General features: G+C 39.9%; 1 protein-coding gene and 1 long non-coding RNA gene across 4 annotated transcripts in view; one reads left to right on the plus strand and one right to left on the minus strand.

Annotated features, from left to right (window-relative positions):
• Positions 1–9,599, minus strand: part of LOC141407418 (uncharacterized) — a 162,284-nt gene extending 152,685 nt beyond the window's left edge. Inside the window, exon 1 of the long non-coding RNA XR_012416449.1 lies at positions 9,412–9,599. This is a non-coding gene — a long non-coding RNA (uncharacterized lncRNA). The remainder of the gene's footprint in view (positions 1–9,411) is intronic.
• The window catches only part of NKAIN3 (sodium/potassium transporting ATPase interacting 3), a 731,862-nt gene that overhangs the window by 413,765 nt on the left and 297,068 nt on the right, over positions 1–21,029 (plus strand). The window lies entirely within an intron of this gene.

Below are 21,029 nucleotides of genomic sequence, written 5' to 3' on the forward strand. Positions count from 1 at the left end.
GGCTGCTAATACCTTTCCCTGAATGTCTCTTTTATTCTCTAGCTAAACCCTAAATTAAGTCTTTTTGTCTAGGATTTACTCTATCTCTTTATATTCATAGTATGTATCAATTTAAAGTTTAATTCTATACAGTCAATTTTATTAAAAAAAATCTGATTTTTTTCTCCTATATACCATGTAAATGTCATACTTTACACGATTTTTGTAGAATTAAATAATTTAATATATGTAAATAGAAGTAATACCTGTTGGGAACCTACTATTCCCAACTGGTTTTACTGGTCATAACACATACCCTATGTTATCTTATTTATACATTGCAATAGCCATGTGATTTTACAGAAAAACATACTAATGTTCAAAAAAGTCTAGCAGCTTTCTCCAGGTCCAACAGTTAGTAAATGATGAGGTGGGATTCAACTCCATGCTTGTCTCATTCCGCGTGTGAGGTCTATGCATGTAACCACTATGGAGGAATATTAAGATCAAGCTTGTGTTTCTCACAATTCCTTATTAAACTGTTGAAAGGCAAAATTCTTCATGTCTAAAGACAATGGCAATTCTTAATTCATTATTTCAAATTTAATTGAAAAGTATTAATTTATTTTATTTTTTCTATGCATAGAGTAGACAAGTCCTTATAAAGCAGAATGTACAGTAATGACCAAGAAACCATCATGAAAACAGAAAAGAGAGAAGTCGTTCAAGAAAACCAAGGGTACAATCTTTATGACTTGCCGAACATCAAAAAGGAAGGGACCAAAGAGATGGAAGAGCTAAAGTAAATAGTAGAATATGTACCTAGGGTCGTGTCTCTCTTAAGTGACCTTCATAGTGTCAGGGGGCTAGTTACAGTCATGCATCACTTAATGACAGTGATACATCCTAAGAAATGTGTTGTTAGGCAATTTCGTCATTGTGCAATTGTTGAGTGTACTTACACAAACCCAGATGGTAGCGCTTGCTACACACTTAGGCTATATGGTATAGTCTGTTTCTCCTAGGCTACAAGCCCGTACAGTATGTTACTGTACTGAATACTATATGCAATTGTAACACAATGGTAAGTATTTGTGCATCTAAGCATATTCGAGGAGGAAAGGTACAGTAAAAATTTGGTATTATAATTGTATAGGACCGCCATTGTATATGCAGTCCTTTGTTGACAGACATCATTCTGCAACATATGACTGTATTTGAATGTGTTGCTCTCTGGTTTAAAATCTAGAAATCACCTGTGAATTACCTCTGGCACTATAAAAAATAATTTCCAGGTTCTAGTGGAAGGATTAAATCAGTCTTTTGTTTGTTGGTGTGTTGGCAGAGAGGGAACTTATTTATTAAAAGCTCTAGATGTTACTGTGTTGTGAAGTTGTGCAGCCAGGGCTAAGTACTGGGGTACAAAATAATGTCCACCCTACTTAGCAAACACACGCAAATGTCTGTGATCTGAACCCCCACCTATCGCTCCAGCCACATCCAGACATACGGAAGAACTCAAAATTCTCCAAATAAGCCAGGCTGTTTTGTGGCGTGGGTCTTGGCTCATGCTGTCTCTAGACCTGGAATTCTTGCCTGCTGCCTCTCTGCCAGGTGAACTTACTCAAAAAACAGCTCAGCAGTCCTTGTTTATTTCATCAGAAGCAGATGTAACTGTTACCTTCTTTATAGGCTCAATGCTCTTTTTGCAAACCTCCACCATCCTGTTCTTATTTGTCTATGTGTCAAACTCCCTCTACTAATGAAGCTCTTTGTGCCCAGCACTGCCCCAATTTGCATTAATTAAATGAATGACTTCAAGTATCCTGCTTGGGGATGGGGGCAAGAGAATGGTATCACTGTTGTTAGAAACACTAAACCTAATAAATGGCAAGGAAGTGAATAATTAACTACTTAATTGCAATTAAAAGTGTCTGGTGTCTGGCTATAAATTTGCTTAACATGTGGAGAGGTAGGTTTTGATTGGACATGATCAGGTGGTACCAGGTGGACGATCAGGCAGGGATGCCCAGCAAATCTCTGCAAACGGGGAATGAGCTCAGTTGTAGAAGATATTCCAATGAGAGATTATCCGAAGGGAAGAGGCAATAGGATTGTGAAAATCTTTTAAAATTGTTACTTTATAGAGAAGAACAGATGCCAATCACAAAACCTCCAGGTAAGGATAATTGAAGTGGGGGACATATCTGGCATCCAGTTCTTCACTCAACATTCTCCTCCCCAAATCTTAGACTAAGCTGTAAGACGCACAGGCGTCCACATGAAGCGTCTGCACAGGCTTCCTTGAAGTGCTGAGAAACAGTGTAGTCTTCGCTCAGCTTTTGTCTGGGAGCATGGAAGCTAATTATATTTTTCATGTTAATATTTTGGAGTTTCAGTATGATCATCTGCAAAATGAGGTTATGAATATGTAACCTACCTATCTTAAAGGATTATTACATGCATTAATATATGCCAAAGAGTTTTGTAGACTGCAAGGTGATGTAAAAATTAGAAGTGATTTTTTTTCCACCTGTAGCAAGACCTTTATCCTGTGTCAATTCAATTACATTGCCAGATATCCCTGATTTCTGCTCCTTTTTTCATCATCTATACCCCCATATTTATAAATCACCATGATAGGTATTCACAAAAATAACTGAATAATTTATTACAAATCAAAGTTAATGCTTTTTCTTATGGCCTTTCTATTCAGACAGAGTATATGCATTTTTCTTCTAAGGCTTGAGAAATTCATCCAAACTTTATGGTGGCCTGATTTATGCAGGTGATGGAAAGTAGCAAGCGTAGAGCAACTGTGTTTAAACTACCCACACCAGTGGCGTGCCAGACACCTGTGGAAGTTCCAAGATGGGCTTTGAGGGCCAGGGACTCTAAGATTCCAGTGTGGGCTGGGAAGGAAGAACACCTGAACCAGCAGCCATTGTTCCCCTCTCTTGCTCATTGACAGCTGCAAGGTACACTTTTGAGACCACCGGGCAATGGCATGCTGGTGGCAGAGGAGGTGGCGCTGACCTCATAGGAAGTTCCTCATAAAAGCAGGTGGGCATGCCATCTCAGGCTCATCAAATCTGCCAGCCATTATAGGTAGACCACAGCCAGGCCAGCCACGCCTTCTAGTATGGACCTTGTTATTTTAAGTTTGCTTTTAAATTAGAAAAGAGGGGATTTATTTGACATTGTTTTCTCTATTATTCTTTATATTGGCTTTATTTAGTTAAAGTACCCACCCACAAACAATACATTCCCTGCTATTCTGTTCCAATTATTCTCTGAAGAAGATTATAAGCAGAAGAGCAGCTTTTCCATAATATTCATAAATTGCCTCTTACATGAAAGGCAATGAGCTAGGTTTCTGCAGGAAGGATATTTCATTTAATGTTCACAAAAATCTTATGAGGTAGCTAGGTAACATTGATCCTCACCTTACAGAAGCTCAGAGAGACTAAGTAACTTGTGCCAAGATACATAGTTAGCAAGTGGAAAGACAGAAATTTATACCCAGATCTGTCTGACTCCAAAGAACGTGCCTGTTAGCTTAGAACAGGACAGATATTGAAAGTATACTAATGACCCAGCGCAGTGGCTCACGCCTGTAATCCCAGCACTTTGGGAGGCTGAGGTGGGTGGATCACAGGGTCAGGAGATTGAGACCATCCTGGCTAACATGGTGAAACCCCATCTCTACTAAAACTACAAACAATTAGCCGGGCGTGGTGGCGGCCACCTGTAGTCCCAGCTACTCGGGAGGCTGAGGCAGGGGAATGGCATGAACCCAGGAGGCAGAGCTTGCAGTGAGCCAAGATCACGCCACTGCACTCCAGCCTGGGCAACAAAGCAAGACTCGGTCTATTTAAAAAAAAAAAAAAAAGTGTACTATCTTATGGGTCAAATTAAATTACCAATGGTTTAAAAGCTAAAAATATCTCTAATTTTATGGCTGTTATATGAAGTTTATGTATCTGTGGTGTACATATGTACCCAACTGTGGTGTAGTGTAGTATATAACAGGCTTTTTTTTTTTTTTTTTTTTTTTTTTGAGACAGGGTCTTGCTCTGTCACCCAGGCTTGCATGCAGTGGCATGAACATGGCTCACTGTAGCTTCCGATTTCCAGGCTCCAGTGATCCTCTTACCTCTGCCTCCTGAGCAACTGGCATGACAGATGTGCATCATCAGGCCAAGCTAATTTTTTTTAACATTTCTTGTCATATTGCCCAGGCTGATTTCAAATTCCTGGTCTCAAGCGATCCTCCTGCTGCAGCCTCCCAAAGTGCTGAGATTACAGGTGTGAGCCACTGCACTGGCCCAATATAGAAATTTTTAAGTATGATGCACAATTGCACAAGTACTGGGGCCTTGTGTATTTTTTTGGTTTGTTTTGAATTTTTTTAATATTCAATAAGTCTGATTTCCCAGGAAATAGACTCTGAAATGGACATTTTCTAGAGGACTACTGAGGTGCATTCTCAGAAACAGCACCTGTAAGGAAGGTAGGGAAGCAGAGATCTGAGCAGTGATATATCAGGTTGGCAAAAACAGCAATTACTTTTGCACCAACCTATTATTCACAGTAGACAACACCTTGTGCCATCCCCAGTGAACTCTTCTGCTGGCATTACCCTTTAGAGTAATCCATCAAGACAAGGAGGCTGGGCCTTTGTACTCTCTTGTGGAATATTGGATGTGAGAAGGGGGCATAACTCAGGGAGACACTACTTTCTTCCACAGAGGGCAATTCTTGGAAAAGGACCCCATTGAGAGCTGCGTGGTGCAGTAGAGATAGCAAGAGTGCTTTGATCATGACAAGGCCCTGGAAGGCTCATTGCAGCATGCCCTGTAGTCCCCTGTGTCCTCAGGGTCCACTTGAATCATCAAATATGTTCACTTATTATGGGACCAGCTCCAGGGTGCTGGATGGGCTCATTTCCTGGGGTAACTCATAAAAGGAAGGTCAGTGAGGTAAGCGGCAGGCTCCATGGCTGCAATGATTTTGAGGCTATACCAAAAGCTAATTATATGCCAATCTGAAATCCTCTCACTTCCGCTCTTCTAGGTGGTTTACCTGATAGAATGACCCACATGTGCATCTTGAAGATGTACCCCTAACATTGGGCCTAACTAAAAGATAGTATGTCCCCCTGTCCCCTGGTCTAGCTAGGCTGGTCTCTTTGTTATGGTTTGCATTTCTTTATCTGACTCGATTGCTAGTTTTACTCCCTTTCTGAGTCCAAACATATCAAGATTCAAATTCAATGAGAAAGCTTAACACACTCATTAGTATTTCTTAAGAGTCTACCCTAGACTAGGTTCCTCCATCATGATCACACCATAATCTTTGGGACCTGTGAATATGTTACCTTGAGCGGCTAAAAAGACTTTGCAGATGTAATAAAGGTTAGGGACCCCTAAAATAGGCAGATAGCGGGGTCATTTTTCTCTACTCATTTCCTTTAAGGCTTCATCTGTGCCTTTGCTAAGACATTTATCACTTTCTACCTTGAATTATAGGCATTGAGGTATCAGTTACCTTCTCTAACAGGCTGTAAGAACCTTGAAGGAATAATCTATATCTGCCTTTTTTGTATTGCAGTGAATTACACTGGGTAGACATTTTTTTTTAAATTGTAAGATTGAGCTTATGAGATCATGCAATATTTGAAATAGATGAGGAAGAGATTTGATAGGAGCTGCTCAATTCCACCAAATACCCACATTTTGTTCTCTCCCACTCTTACTGGTTGCATAATAACCCACTATTGAATAGCTTCTTAGACCATTACAATATTAATAAAGTTCATTAACTAAACTGGTCCAAGTCACCAAGATGAATGTTTTTAGGCCAGTCATTTCAAACATATTAATATCATCAGTATAACTATATTATCATTGAATAATTTATCAGAAATATCTAGAAAATAGTTAATTCATGCTATATATATTTTTTCTCTTAACCTAGGTATATAGATTGTTGAAAACATGATTTTGTGTTTGTGTTGTGCTTTATCACATAACACATGAATACTAACTTAGCTAATAAGTGTGTCATATATCTAGTGAATAAGGCTGGAACACAAATAAGACATTTTTGTAACATTCCATACCAAGCGGTAGCTCTTAAGAAATATGAAAAAAGGAGCAACAGTGCCTTGTAGTAAAGGATGAGTCACTCAGGACAGAACCAGAGATCTTCCAGAAAGAGATAATTAGAGATCCCAGATTGGGATTGACAAGTTTGAAAGCCATGCTGTTCAACCCAGACAGGCTGAGAACAGAGAAAATCATATATTCCAATATCCAGACTAATAGCAGCAGAGAGGTCATTTGTCAGAATTAAAGGGGCAGTAAAAAATAGCAGAAGAGTAGATTTGAGGATTCACTAAGAATGGGAACCTCGCAACTGAGGCCATTTCTGACCAGAATCATTATATGCTTCCCATACAGAAGTAAGCAAAGCCTAGGGGACAAATCCAGAGTTTGTAGTGGGAGGTGAGAGGGTGCATCTGGCAGATGTGAGAGCCAATAGGACAGGAAAATGGCCAACTCTTAACAGCACAGTAAGTAGATGGATCCTCCAGAGATGACCTCATCCTAATATTTGGGACTTTTGAACATGTTGCCTTGCATGGTGTATTAGTCCATTCTCGAGCTGCTATAAATAAATATCTGAGACTGGGTAATTTATAAAGAAAAGAGATTTAATTGGCTCGTGGTTCCATAGGTTGTACAGGAAGCATAGCAGCTTCTGCTTCCAGGGAGATGTCAGGAAATTTGGAATCATGACAGAAGGTGAAGGGGAAGCACACACGTCTTACATGGCCAGAGCAGAAGGAAAAGAGAGAGAGCAAGGAGGTGCTACACACTTTTAAACAACCAGATCTCATGAGAACTCATTCACTATCATGAGAACAGCAGCAGGGTGGTGTTAAACCATTCATGAGAAACCATCTCATGATCTAATCACCTCCCACCAGGCCCCACCTCCAACACTGGGGATTAGAATTCAACATGAAATTTGGGGTGGGGACCCCAATCCAAACAATATCACATGGCAAAAAATACTTTGCAGATACAGTAAAGTTCAGGGACCTTAAATAATAACCCCAGATTATCTATGTGAGCTTTATCTAATCACATGATCCTTTAAAAGCAGAGAATATCTTCAGCTGGGAGGAGAGACTGGCAAGATGCAGTTGAAGGGAAGGTCAGATAGATTGGAAGCATGAGAGGGGCTTGACCCATTATTGCTAACTCTAAAGATGAAGAAGACCTAGAACCAGGGAATGCAGAAGGTTCTAGAAGCTTAGAGCAACCCCGAGCCAACAGTCAGCAAGGAAACCTGGAACTCAGTCCTACAAGCACAGGGAACTGAATTGTGTCACTAAACGAAATGAGCCTGGAGGTGGATTCTTCTCAAAGCCTCCAGGAGAAAAACACAGCCCTGCTGACATGCTGATTTTAGCTTTGTGGGACTCTAAGCACAATTCCAGCCAAAACCATCTATTTTCCTACCTGTAGAAGTGTGAGATAGTAAATTTGTGTTGTTTTAAACCATTAAAATTATGTCAGTTGCTATGGTAGGCATAGAAAACCAATATAGATAGTAAAAGACATCTTATAATTGCCGACCCATTCATGACTTAAAAAGGATTTTGGCTACTAGTCTCTCTTTTACTTTGTTTCCCTGTTTAAAATATATTAAAAAGTCAAGATACTAGGAAATTTAGCATTATGGTGTTATCAGAAATGGGACAAAAGCGACTTCATTGTGTCTTTGGACATACTCTGTAGAACTCTTACATTATATGATGGGGTTTTCTAATGTCTTCAGCCCTAAAATTCAGTAAAGAAAAATGTAATGTGTGACTTGAAGGCTGGTGTGTGTGTGTGTGTGTGTGTGTGTGTGTGTGTGCATTTTAATGTCTCTTTACAAAAATTCTTCACCAAACTTTTATACTAAATCATTTTGAAAAATAATTATCCATTCAGTCATATAAATTTTCCTTGCCAATTGTTATTTAATTGTAACCAATTTTGCTTCCAATTATAGTAATTGATATTGTACAGGAAAGTTATAAAGATAAGTAATTGTTTTTAGTTAATTGAATAACCTCATATATACTTTTGAGATTTCCTACACTTTTATGAGACAGTAGCAACTGAACATAAACTTTTGTAATATGAAATTAAAACTAGAATTATTTCAACAAGGGAGAACAGCAATTCTGGTGACTATTTAGCCCCTTGATAAGGAATCATGCCATACCACACCTGAATCGTCCTACTTAATTAGAACAACCATTCAAGATACTCAATGCCAATCCTGTCCCAATAAGCTGTACTTGCTCTGAATGTCCATTTAAAAAGTGGATGAAATGCTAACGTTTTAGAAATTGTGTTTGTAACTGCAGTGTTACTAAATGTATTTTGGAAAGAACTTTGAGCTTATTGAATGAGAGGTTATAGTAAATGAACTTTCACATTCCCTTTCCCTTCCTAAAGAAAAAATATTCATTTCATGGACTTAGTCTACCTTTGAGATTCTTAGACTTTTCTAGAGAGTTCTAGACATAGAGTTGATATTCAGTTAATTTATCTTTTATTCTCACAAACATGGGCTTTCAAATTTAATTTCCTTCTTTTTTCCGATTGTGGTTTACCAATAAAACTATTCTGGAGTGGTGTAAGAAAAAACAGACTATGTGGCCATTTATCTTCTTTTTGATTCAAAATGATGACGTGGGTTGAAGGCAGGGGAGATGGACTTTCAAAACAGAGTGTTAGAAAACCATGTTATTTTTATGTATTTGTTTAATAAATAAGTTTATGTATATAAATCACTAAAGGGAAAATCATTCTAATGATCTTCTATGTCATTAGAATATGACTTTATATATCCTCCCAGATAACACACTTGAATACTGGTCATGCCACTTTATAATTGTATAATCTTGAATAATTATTTAAACTTATCTTGGTCTTTAAAACGAGAATTATCAGAATCAGGCTCAAAACTGCTCTCAGAGGCAGACTGCCTCTGAAGCATCTGCTTTCTTAGACAAATTGAGAGTTTCAAATGAGGAAAGAAACCAGGTTTTTAAAGGGATAGAAAGTGGGAAAATAGTGGATAGGAGGCAGGACTAAATTGCAGCTCCCACTCGGATGGACAGAGCAGCATGTGGAGACACATCATGAACTTTTGCTCCAAGAACTACTGCAGGAACACACCAGGAAAGCCAAGAGAATCCACAGACCCTCTGAAGGAAACAGATTGCTCCTGCACCCAGAGAGACAGCCCAAATACTGCAAGTGCCCAAAGTGTGGAAGTGGGAAAGGGGGATCGTTCCCTCTTGAACACACACCCTCACTGGGAAACCTGAAAGTCCAGATTACGGGAATGACTTGACCTTACCTGGAGCTGAGATAATTCAGAGAGCCGAACAAAATACAGGAGTAGAGGAAGCAGCAGGAAGAGCTCTGTGGGCTTTCTCAGTCCCCAGGGAAGCCATTTCTGGTCTCACAGGGGTCCTTGGGGAGGGCTGCCAGGGGAACTGGGAAAAGACCACAGGAACAAGGAAGCCTCTAGCTGAACTTTGTAACAATTCCAAACAATTGCACAGTTTCTTAGACAGGACTTGGGGGAGGGGTTGGATACAAAGTGCAGATGTGGGCACGTGGGGAGGCATGAAAGCTCTGCTTGCTTTCTCAGTCAGGAAGCTGGTAGCCTGGGGCACTGCTCGCCCACTATCTGGAACAAACTTGGTGCTTTTGAGGTGGGGGTTGGGGGATGCAATATGGGAGTGAGACTGGCCTTTTAAGTTTCATGGGAGTGAGGTGAGTCCTGTAACTGCTGGCTTTCCCCCACTTCCCTGGCAACCTGCATTACACAGCAGAGGCAGCCATAATCCTCCTGGGAACATAACTTCATTGACCTGGGAACCACACCACTATCCCTCAAAGCTGCTGCAGCAAGCCCTACCCAAGAAGTATCTGAACTCAGACAAACCTAACTCTGACCCAACTTCATGGTCTTTCTCTACCCACCCTGGTAGCTAAAGACAAAAGCCATATTTTCTCAGGAGTTCTAGGGTCCTGGCCAGCACCTGATCCAATTTATAATTTCAAAGTAGTAATTTGCCAATTATGGGTCAGTTTTTTGTTTGTTTGTTTTGTTTTCTTGTTTGTTTGTTTTTCAGACAGAGTCTCGCTCTGTCGCCCAGGCTGGAGTGCAGTGGCATGATCTCTGCTCACTGCAAGCTCCGCCTCCCGGGTTCATGCCATTCTCCTGCCCCAGCCTCCTGACTAGCTGGGACTACAGCCGCCTGCTGCCACACCTGGCTAATTTTATGTATTTTTAATAGAGACAGGGTTTCACCATGTTAGCCAGGATGGTCTTGATCTCCTGACCTCGTGATCTGCCCACTTCAGCCTCCCGAAGTGCTGGGATTACAGGCATGAGCTACCAAGCATGGCCACTATGGGTCAGTTTTTAATGATATTCTCTGTTGCTTCATAATGCAGTTGGTACATGTCTTTATCAAGTTACCAGGAAAACAATACTAAGGAGTTACCAAAGGTCAAATTCTCATGCAGCAGGAAATGAGATATTATTAGCTCTTTATGTGCAAGAAGTGGCTGGTTTATTGAGAAATCATAATGTGTTAGGGTATAAAAATAAAACTATGTTATTATTTGTCAGTAAGTGTCCCAAAGTGCTCTGTTGAATCTCACCTTTCACACTTGCTGGGTGAGCTTCAGTAATAGAATCATAGCTATAATCTTAACTTTCATTCATTTATTAAAACAGTCACTTAGAGTTCTTAAAACTCAGAATCTCATAAACATTTCATAACTCTTCTCTCCTTGTGCCCCACCCTCAGAAAATAGAATGAAAGGGGATTTGGTCTGGCTCTCATAAGCTTCTCCCTCACATATATTGCCCACATGTTGGCAAAAATGAAAGAGATGAAGTAAAGCAAGTTCTCGGAGGCCTCCCTGAATGAGGAGGTAGTTCCCTGTCTGGATGGTCTCACTGTCAACCTGGCTGGTACATGGTTTGACAAGGATGGATGGGGTATTGTCAACTAGTCAAGGCTCATTCTTAGCTAGTCTCCCCAGTATTGGTGCTTCCATGTGAGATTCAGCCACATCTGCCCAACTCCCACTGCAACCTTACCCTGCATTCTTCTCAAATACAGACTGCAGCCAACAGTCTCATCAGACATCCACTATCAACTTGAGGCCCACAGGTATGTTCAGACTCTATCTTACATATTAGAAACTGGAAACCCAAGAATGTTCAAGTTGAAGGTGGTGTGAGACTCAGCTTGGCCTGGCAGAAGCCACCATGCCATCTGTCCCCAGTGTTCTCGTCCCCTACTCCACTAGCACAGAAATTCTGGTATTAATGCAGATGTCCAGCTAGGGAAGAACTGTCAATTTCCTGTTCTTGTAGGCACATCTAACTCTAATGAGTTATTATTTTCAGATTTTCCTTTCTTAGATATGGAAAAATAAAGTGTCCCCTTCCACACCCTAACAAAGTCTGTTCTCCTGGCAAAGCGGAACCTCTTCTCTTTCCATGTCACCTTGTTAGTCCAAGTGTGTATGGGGAGTGAGAATATTGGGACGAGAAGGATGTAAAGCCAGTGCTGCTGAGACAGTACTTCTCTGCAAAACCGGATTGGGCATAGCTGGCTCAAAGCTGTCAGATCTATGAAAGAAGAATATAGGTCTACCTAACACCTCTGTTCTCAGATATAAATCAGTGTTATGGGCTGAATTTTGTAGCCCAAAAACTCCTATGTTGAAGCCCTAACCTCCAGCAGGTTCAGAATGTGACTGCATTTAGGGATAACATCTTTAAAGAAGTAGTTAAGTTAGAATGAGGTCATTGGGGTGGGCCCTAATCCACTATGATTGATGCCCTTATAAGAAAAGGAGATTATGACACAGACATGAACAGAATGAAGACCATATGAAGACAGCAATAGACCATATGAAGACAGCAGAAGAAGATGGCCAGCTACAAGACAAGGTGAGAGTTCCTCAGAAGAAACTAGCCCTGTCTACTCCTTGATCTTGGACTTCTGGCCTCCAAAATAGTGAGAAGATAAGTTTCTGTTGTTTAAGCCCCTGAGTCTGTGGCATTTGTTATGGCAGTCCTAAGAGACTCACATAGTCAGGAAGGCAAGAGCCTGCTGTACATATAATATCCCATGTTCAAATGCTCCAAAAGACAGTTCTGCCAAGTTGTTGTAAAGGCTCTTACATCCAGCAATGGTTTTCTCCCAAGCAGGCATAGGTTAACATTGGCGAGATTCATGACAAAATGGGAGGTAGGAAAGGGTTTTCATATTTTCTCTGGGGAATATATAGTTTAAACTCACCAGAGCTCAAGGGAGCAAATTGGACTCAAGAAGATTGGAACTTGGGTGAAATCTTCTGATTAGTCTCCATTATTATGTCACTTGGTTTAGAAAAAAATGATGTTAAAAGGGTTCAGTCCTCATTTTCAGTCACCAATTTGTAAACTATCCTCCCTTTTATTCAGTTTTACTATCTATCTATTACTCACAACTGAGGAAAGTGATCCTAATAAGCTGTAATTTTTTACTTCTGAACCACCTGCTTGGTTCACTCATGTTGGAAAAGTAATCAATAACAATCATTTAAAATAAATCACTAGGACTTCCCTTATTCTTTCCTTCTAACAAAGCAAGTTCAGGAACATTAATTCTTCTTTGCTTATTCTTTTAGTCAAGTAGGGAATTTTATTTTTTTTCTAAGCTTCATTGCTATGTATAGTCACAGTGGCATTCAAATACTTGCCCCAAGAGGTTTAATTAGGATGTTAATAGAATCCATATAAAACGTACCTGCAAAAATGTACATATGAACAGTTAAGTTTCTCTAGCAAAGACGATGTGGAAAAATGACTCATTCTGACCGCGCAGCTATTAAGTCTTTTGGATAAAATGTTCTCGGATAATTGGCAGATAATTTAGGCCAGGTATTTCTTTTCTGTATGTCTAATCCCATCCCCTTCCTGTTTTCTCTCTCCAAAGCTTTCCTCAGGAACTGACTCCGTATCTGTATCCATATAATTTTAATAATTAATTACATTTTTAAAATTAAATAATGGTGCTTATGGAAACCATGGTCAGATGCCATTCAGATCTCCTTTCAAGACAAAATCTTCACTAAGAAGTCAGTTGGCCGGGCGCGGTGGCTCACGCCTGTAATCCCAGCACTTTGGGAGGCCGAGGCGGGTGGATCACAAGGTCAGGAGATCGAGACCACGGTGAAACCCCGTCTCTACTAAAAATACAAAAAATTAGCCGGGCGCGGTGGTGGGCGCCTGTAGTCCCAGCTACTCAGGAGGCTGAGACAGGAGAATGGCGTGAACCAGGGAGGCGGAGCTTGCAGTGAGCCGAGATCGCGCCACCGCACTCCAGCCTGGGCGACAGAGCGAGACTCCGTCTCAAAAAAAAAAAAAAAAAAAAAAGAAGTCAGTCAGTTGACAGCCTGCCTATTCCTGCTCTCCTGTGCCTTATCTTTTACACATTTTCCCAATTTATTCTCTTGCATTTTTGGTGACTGCTTCACAAAGGACTCTGCCCAGTGTGACAATCTCTGTACAGCCTGCAGAAAAAAAAACGTTATTAGAGAAAGGGGTAGAGAGACACTCTTCACCACTACTCTTACTGCAGCAAACCATTACCTTCTGGGGGAAACAGAAGGGTGTAATTTAATATAAGTTTCCAAATCTAGGTTTTTTTAAACATTTAACACTAGAATAATTAATGGAAAATAGATGAAGATGGTCTCTCAAAATAAGCAAGGTAACCCCACTTTTTTTCATTCAGAGTTAATGTTTTTATTACCCACAACAAGCCCAACTCAATTACATCTTACTTCAAACTAAAACCTAATATCCATTTTGAATAGCTATACTTTAATAAGCACATTCCCCTTACTTGTTGTGCCTTATATCTCCCTGTACACAAAGAACATTATAAATATATTAAGTAAACAACCACATGCACATGGGTTAATTGCTTAGCACAAAAACTGCAAGATCCCTTAGAGATAGGTGTTATCTGTATGACAGGATTTGTGTTTACCCAAGGCTAACAGCTACTTAGAATAGGAAGGTAACAAATGCACTTTAATCTAGTGAAGAGCTCTAATTTACTTGTATCAAACAATATAATTAGATAAAGCAACATAAACATAAAGTTTCCTATGATAATGACTATGAAAAGGAAGAGGAAGAGCACATCAATCTTTACTAAGTGCATTTTACACGAATTTTCTAATTGTTAACCAATTTAAAGTCTGAAGTCCTTCACATGATCACATTTGAATTGTTCAGGACACAAATTAAACCTTTCTCACTAGAGGAATATGTGTGCTTTCATTGCAACTAGCAAAAAAAATAAAAAATAAAAATAAATAAATACAAGAAAAACACAGGAATGTGAAGAGTTATAAATGAAATGTTCAATCAGTTGTTTGGTTAGTCTTTGGGCTTCAGAACAAATCTTCAAGTCCCCTATTCCACTATTCTTGTCCCTCTAGGGACTGCTCTTTTTCCCAGAGTTATGTCTAAGTTTAGGAGTGTCCTGAGGGGCCAAGGTGCCTGAGTGGGGAGTGTCCCTTTCATCCTTGAGTCATTTGATTCTATCTCTGGCTGTGTCTGCCTGGATACTCCTTCTAGACAACGTTTTGCTGGGTCCTTCTTTCTACTCAGGATTTTACCTAAAAACAGATATGTTCTCTTGTATTCCCAAGCCCTCCACCCCCCCTTTCTGAAACAGTCCTACTTCCACATGACTCTACCCAAAAATGAGTGTAAAATCACTTCTTTCTCTGAAGCATCAGAAACACTCTGCTTGCCATTAACTTTTCCACATTTCATTCACCTAATTCTAATTCACCAGTTGAGATTACCTTTTTCAAATTTGTCAGAAAGCCCTGCTCTCTTTTTTGATCTTTCTCTCGAATATTTTTTCTGTGTCCCTAAGCTTTCAACTTCCCTTGAAGGTTTAGGCTTTTGGATTGGAAAGCCAAATGATAGCAGGCTTTCTCTGATTGCTGTTCTGTAGATTCTTCTCCTGGGGCAACAAGCACAATAGCAAACATCTGCTTTAAAAGGAAAAGAAAAAGGGGAAACTACCAAGAGAGAGGAAGAACCATATTATTCTGCCACTTCAGCATATGGCTAGACAGTAAATTAAAAGTTTTAGAGTTGAGAGGAACGTTAGAGGCTTCCAAATTCAACTTCTTTTCCTGTCTTCTCTATGTTTCTGGTAGATGGTCAAACATTCTCCATAATTTCACTGACAAATAATTCAGTTCCTCATACGACAGTGCATTCCTTTCAGAATCGTTAGACTTCTTAGAAAGTTCATTCTTATATTGAGTAGGCATCCGTTTCCATTATGGGTAACAGGAGCTGACAGGAATACTGGCCTTGGATCTAAACAGCCAGAGATGGTTCAGATAGTCTCTAGAAGCTTCAGTTTCTTCATCTACAAAATGAAGCAGATGATATCTATCTTTCAAAATCATTGGGAAGATTAAGTGAAATAAATACACATAAATACCTGGTATACTGTTTGTTGTGGTAGATGTTTGCTAAATATTAACTCTGTGCACCCTAAAACATCCAATAACAATCCAAAGCCATTCATTCATTCACTCATTTACTCATACAATATTGATTGAACATTTATCTTATTCCAAACCCTGGAATAAACCCTGGTAATATGGCAGAGAATAAAACAAATTTATACCTTGGTGTAAGGAAAGATAGTGTATCCAGTATAAACATTAAATTAATATGTAAGAAGTTCTGTAAAGTAAAAATTCTACTTAGTATAAAGAGAGTACATACAATGGGAAACATTAAAAATGTCTATTTTCAATCACACACAGACACAGACAGACACACACACAGACACACACACACACACAACCGTAATATATTGTCTCCCCTTACAGAGTCTTCTTATATCAAGAATAAACACTCCAAAGTCTTTATCTATTCTTCAGATAGCATGGTTATGTCATGGCTTAATGTTTCCTATTACAATGCAGAACGTTGAAAAATGCTTTTTTGTGTTAACTTTAAACCTAATAAAAAATTTATATTATTTTAAATTCTTCATGTTTTTCTGCCTCTTTCAACATGTACAGTAACAACTGCAAGTATGTGTATTCTTTTTATAGTCTGCCCATTCTACGTGCCAATTTTTATTTGCTATTATATTTGCTACTTCAGTGTTGAGAAGGAAAATAAGTTTTAAGAGAAACTATATTTCCTTTTGGAAACTTATTTTTTAAATTACTTATATCTAGATTGAGTTTCTAAGTTTCTTCTCATCACTAGACCTACTGCTGTTGTAATGTGACAAAAAGAGCTTGGGTATCATCCTTTATAAGGAGACATCTAAACTAAATACCTCCAGTCTTATGGTTAGTCTGTGTGGCTGCCGTAGGCTCCTGCTCATAGAACACAGCACCCAGAGACCGGGTCTCTCCTCCCTCCTTCCACACACTTCAGTATTTAAGCCAACTGTCTGATTTTATCTCATATTGTTCATTTTCTTCTGGTTTTAAGAAGAATTTGCACTTGGAGATCACTTGTACATTTTGCATTTCAGGCATGCCTGAAATTGACACCATCAGAAGCTCCCAGACAATGAATTTGCACTCTTTACCCCATTAATATACATTTAACAACCAAAGTTGTACTGATGTATCAGGTTCTAAAACCTCAGTAGACGATGCGCTTGTTCCCGAAATACTCTTTCCCTTTCTTTGTAAAATAAATCTCCTTGCAGTTCACTGTGCCTTTATGTTAGAAGAGCACATTTTAAAGAATGTTCAGATAATCCTACTTAGCCCAAAATTCCTATCCCCCATCTGAATTTGCTCTTCTTTATCTTTATCTCTTTCACCCTGGAATTCAATACGTTTGAGTATTAATTTTGAGATTTAATCATCGAGTCAGATGAGTTTCCCAATAAAGAAATTGACAAAGTCTCAGTTGGACCTGAACAAACCCTAAAAAAACTTACATTATATCTCAATTTCCTCAGCTGTACCAAGGGAAGTTCACTGGCATTGGGCTACTTGGCCACCGCACTGAAAAAAAAAGATAAATAAATAAACAAAAAAGAAAAAAATGCGCATGTTGAGGAGAGGAGGTAAGAGGGAAAGAAGACTCCTTCACCTTACGGAGTGTCTGAGTTCGGCTCCATTCTGGACCCACCCTACCCATCTAAATTAGCTTGCTTCGGAAGAGCCGGTGGGACTGCGCACTAATCACAGGGTGCTTCCCAGGGGCCCATGCACCAGTCCCGGAGTTTTTCCCAGCAGGGCTGTGCACCAATTACAGCGCCCCACCCAGAAATGCCATGCACCGTCGTGAGGTTTCACCCAACGGGGCCATGCACCAATCACAGGGCTTCTTCCAGAGGGGCCCCGTGCCCTGGACCCGTCCTGACTACACACATTCACCAGCAGCTACCACGCCACGGCCAGAGAGTGACGAGGCAGGCACTTGTCCCTGAAAAAAGGAAGAAATGTCACCCTCCCTCTGTGAATAGATGTGATTGTTCTCACTGTCTCCCTTGAAAGCTTTATTTTCTGAAGTACAAGCTATTATGCTATGGCAGATGTACAATCTGGGAAGTTTTCCAAATGCATCACTGAAAAGCATGGAGTATTCAGAATTAGCGCCTCAGTGGAAGTTTCTGTCTCTGCCTCAGTCAGTCTGGCTGGCATCACTGAAGAGTAGACGGTTGTCCGGAGGCTGGGTAGATTGGAGCTGGAGACCTGTGACAGAAACACTGCCAGGCAGCTTCTCAGTTTGCAGAGCCGTTAAGGTTTTCCCTGACAGCTGCACACATGCCACAGAAGCAAAACGTTCCACTGATGAGGCGCCAGCTTGAGTTTGTCTGAATAAGCTAACCTCTGGGAAAGTGTAAAGTCATGAGCTTCACCGCGCAGGATCTACAAGGGAAGGATGCAAGAGCAATTGCCATTCTCATTGCTTCCAGCACAAGTGGAAGGAGACTCTGAGGATGGTAACTTCCTTACCAATTTCCATGTGCCCTGATATTTTGGATCCTGAGTAGAAGCCAAGGAATAAATTATGAAAACAACGATTTGTTCCCCTGATACAATGCAGGTGCATATCAGGGCTATAATCCCTGCCATCAAAAACACGGGATCAAGTTGTCCAACTCTCAGAGGCCATTAAAAACATTCGCGTATTTTAGAGTTTTTCAGTTTCAAGTACGTAGTTCAGTGTTTGTCTTACAAGAAGTTCTTGAAGCTAAGTAGCAGCCGACCTTCTTTAACTTGCATTAACCATTATCTCCTACTTTGTAGAAGTGCTTTCAGCCCTGAAGCAGGTGTTATTGTAGAGAGGCGCACTGAAAGCAAGCTTGGAGGATCTTAAGTGCCTGTGCTCTAGAAGGTAACCTGAGAAAGAGGAGAGATGTGGGGACATTCCATTGTATCTGATTCTGACGCTGTTCAAACTGTAAGGCTTAGATACCAAGGAGAGCAGGGGAAGTTGAGGCTGAGCGCTAGGGTGGGTGCCCTCTGGGTGGGCTTGCCTGAGTTAGAGGAAATGGTGGATTCTTGAATATTTTCAAGTAGATTTCCAATTGTCTCAAGATTCAAGAATTTTTAACATAATTACAATGTTGTTGCTGTTGGTTTTTGGATTTTGTTTTTTAATCCAAGTGAGAAAAATATTGGAATGTTTGAGAATGTTAAATTCTAAAATCGTTAATAAGACCTGTTAAGTCCTGAATATTCTGGGTTCTGTCTTCCTCTGTCACCTCATCTCAGGCCACTCACCTGTACGAAAGGAAAGAAACTACTTTGTTTTAATTTTTTTCCTAACAAGATTTATCAAGGCAGGTTTCATGGAAGTGAGGAGGTAAGAGATGATATACTGTGTCAGTTAGCTATTAAGTGTGACTGCAAAACAAGCCACATTAAAACATAGTAGCCTAAAGTATTAATGACAGCCATTATTATTGCTCAGCAATCTAAGAGCAAGCTAATAGGTCTTCTGGACTCTGTTTAAATTATTCATGTGTCCATGGTCAGCTTCAGGTTAGGCAGGCAGCTCTGCTGATCTTTGAGCATTTTTACATATTTGGAGATAGCACTACTTTAGCTGGCTTATAATGATCATGACTCTTCTCGGCATAATCTTCCAGCAGGCCATCTTGGGCTTTTTCTCCGATCATGGCAGGTTCCGAGAGAGAGAATGCAAGTTCTCAAGGCCACTTGAAGCCTTGTCTTGAGCTGGCAGACTTCATATTGCTCATTTTGTGGGCCAGAGAAAATGAAGAAGCCAGCCCAGATTCAGGAGCTGGAGAAATGCAGTCAGTCTTTTGAAGGAAGGATCTTCAAAGTTGTATTGTAAAGGACATAGATAAGGGTCCATTTTTATAATCAAATTACCACAAACTTCAAAGATAAGTAGAAGCCCAACTGGCAAATATAATATGTAAATATGCATCCAGATGTAAGAAGCAATTTGAGAAAGCACAACACAGGTTCTATAAAGGGCAAAGAGAATTGCTGCCAGAACAAAGATTTTGTATGTGCAGGCCTAGAAGAACACTCAGGATTTATAAGAAAGAGGACTAGAAATAAGACTTGGGAGGACCTTCCATTCGACACTAAGGAATCTGTGATCATTGAAGCAAGCAAGAATTATAGTAATTCTCTGGTGCAGCATTGATCACTGATCCCCATTTCCTTATTCTGGAAACTGCTCCCTTCTGTGCATTCAATGATAACTACTCTCTCTTAGTGTACTTATTATTTCTATAATGTTTATTCCTCACTGGAATAAGTTCTCTGTCTCTGTCCTCTGTTAATTTGAGGCCACTCAACATTCCCTCCTTAGCTTTTTGTTGTTCAAAAATATCTCCTCAACAATTTCATCCACTTCATTAATCTTCACTAATGTCATTTGATGGCTGTCAGATCTATTGCCCTCCCAGATTCTTGAGAGCTGTGGTCTTGTTTATATAACTGCATCCTGGACATACATCTGCAGTTCTAACTTCACTTGTTTCAAAGACAATCTCCTTATTTTGCCTTCTATGCTCCTCATTCTCCTGTGTATTCTCCTAGTTAAAGACCACTGTTATCCATTCAAATACACAAGTCAGAAAGTCAGGAAACACCTGAACGTCCTCCCTCTCCCTCATTTCTTACGTTGAGTCTGCAGGTCCTGAGTCAGTTATATTTCCTAATATGTTATCAGTATCTGAATGCTCTGTTTATGAGCTGTGGTTGTGGCTGTGGCTCATTGGGTGCTCCAGATTGTGTAGGAAGGACAGAGATAATTTGCCTCACCTAATATTAAATGGAAAATAGTTTTACTGATGTCTTAATGATATGTTGACCAAGTCATATATAAGTTAAAAAATTATTTTTTGAAGCATTCCGTAATTTGCTCCTAACAATATAAGATTGTACACCTCATTACAAGAGGCAGGTGTGTTATCCTGAAAGAATGGCAAGAGCATGCCTTTTCAATGTAACTTTTGACCTTTTTAGGCACTAACCCAGATATCTTGTTTTCATGGGACTTGCAGTCGTATGGCATATAGCATTTCTCCATGGTCAGTGCAAAGGCTCAGCCCATCTACATCTTGGCACAATATGAATTGGGCTCTTCCTCCAAGTCTGACAACAATACACACAATGAACACTGAAATTTCATAAGTTCTGCTCACTACCTTAAGTGAGGGTTATTTAAGCAGCTTTCTGAAAACAGAATCTTGTGTGGAACCTCACACACAAAGCAAATGAAAGAAGAGCTGTCTTTGTTAAAGTATGGATAAGAGTACCCAAACGTTGCCCCTGGTCTCCATCCCAATCTTTCTAATCACCTCCTGCAAAGCCCTTGAAGCACTCTAACTAATCTTAAGGTGCTGAAAAATCCAACTAAAAATATCACGAACCTAGGGGAAACATGAG

Source organism: Macaca fascicularis, chromosome 8 (assembly GCF_037993035.2).
Source record: "Macaca fascicularis isolate 582-1 chromosome 8, T2T-MFA8v1.1".
Taxonomy (NCBI): Eukaryota; Metazoa; Chordata; class Mammalia; order Primates; family Cercopithecidae; genus Macaca; species Macaca fascicularis.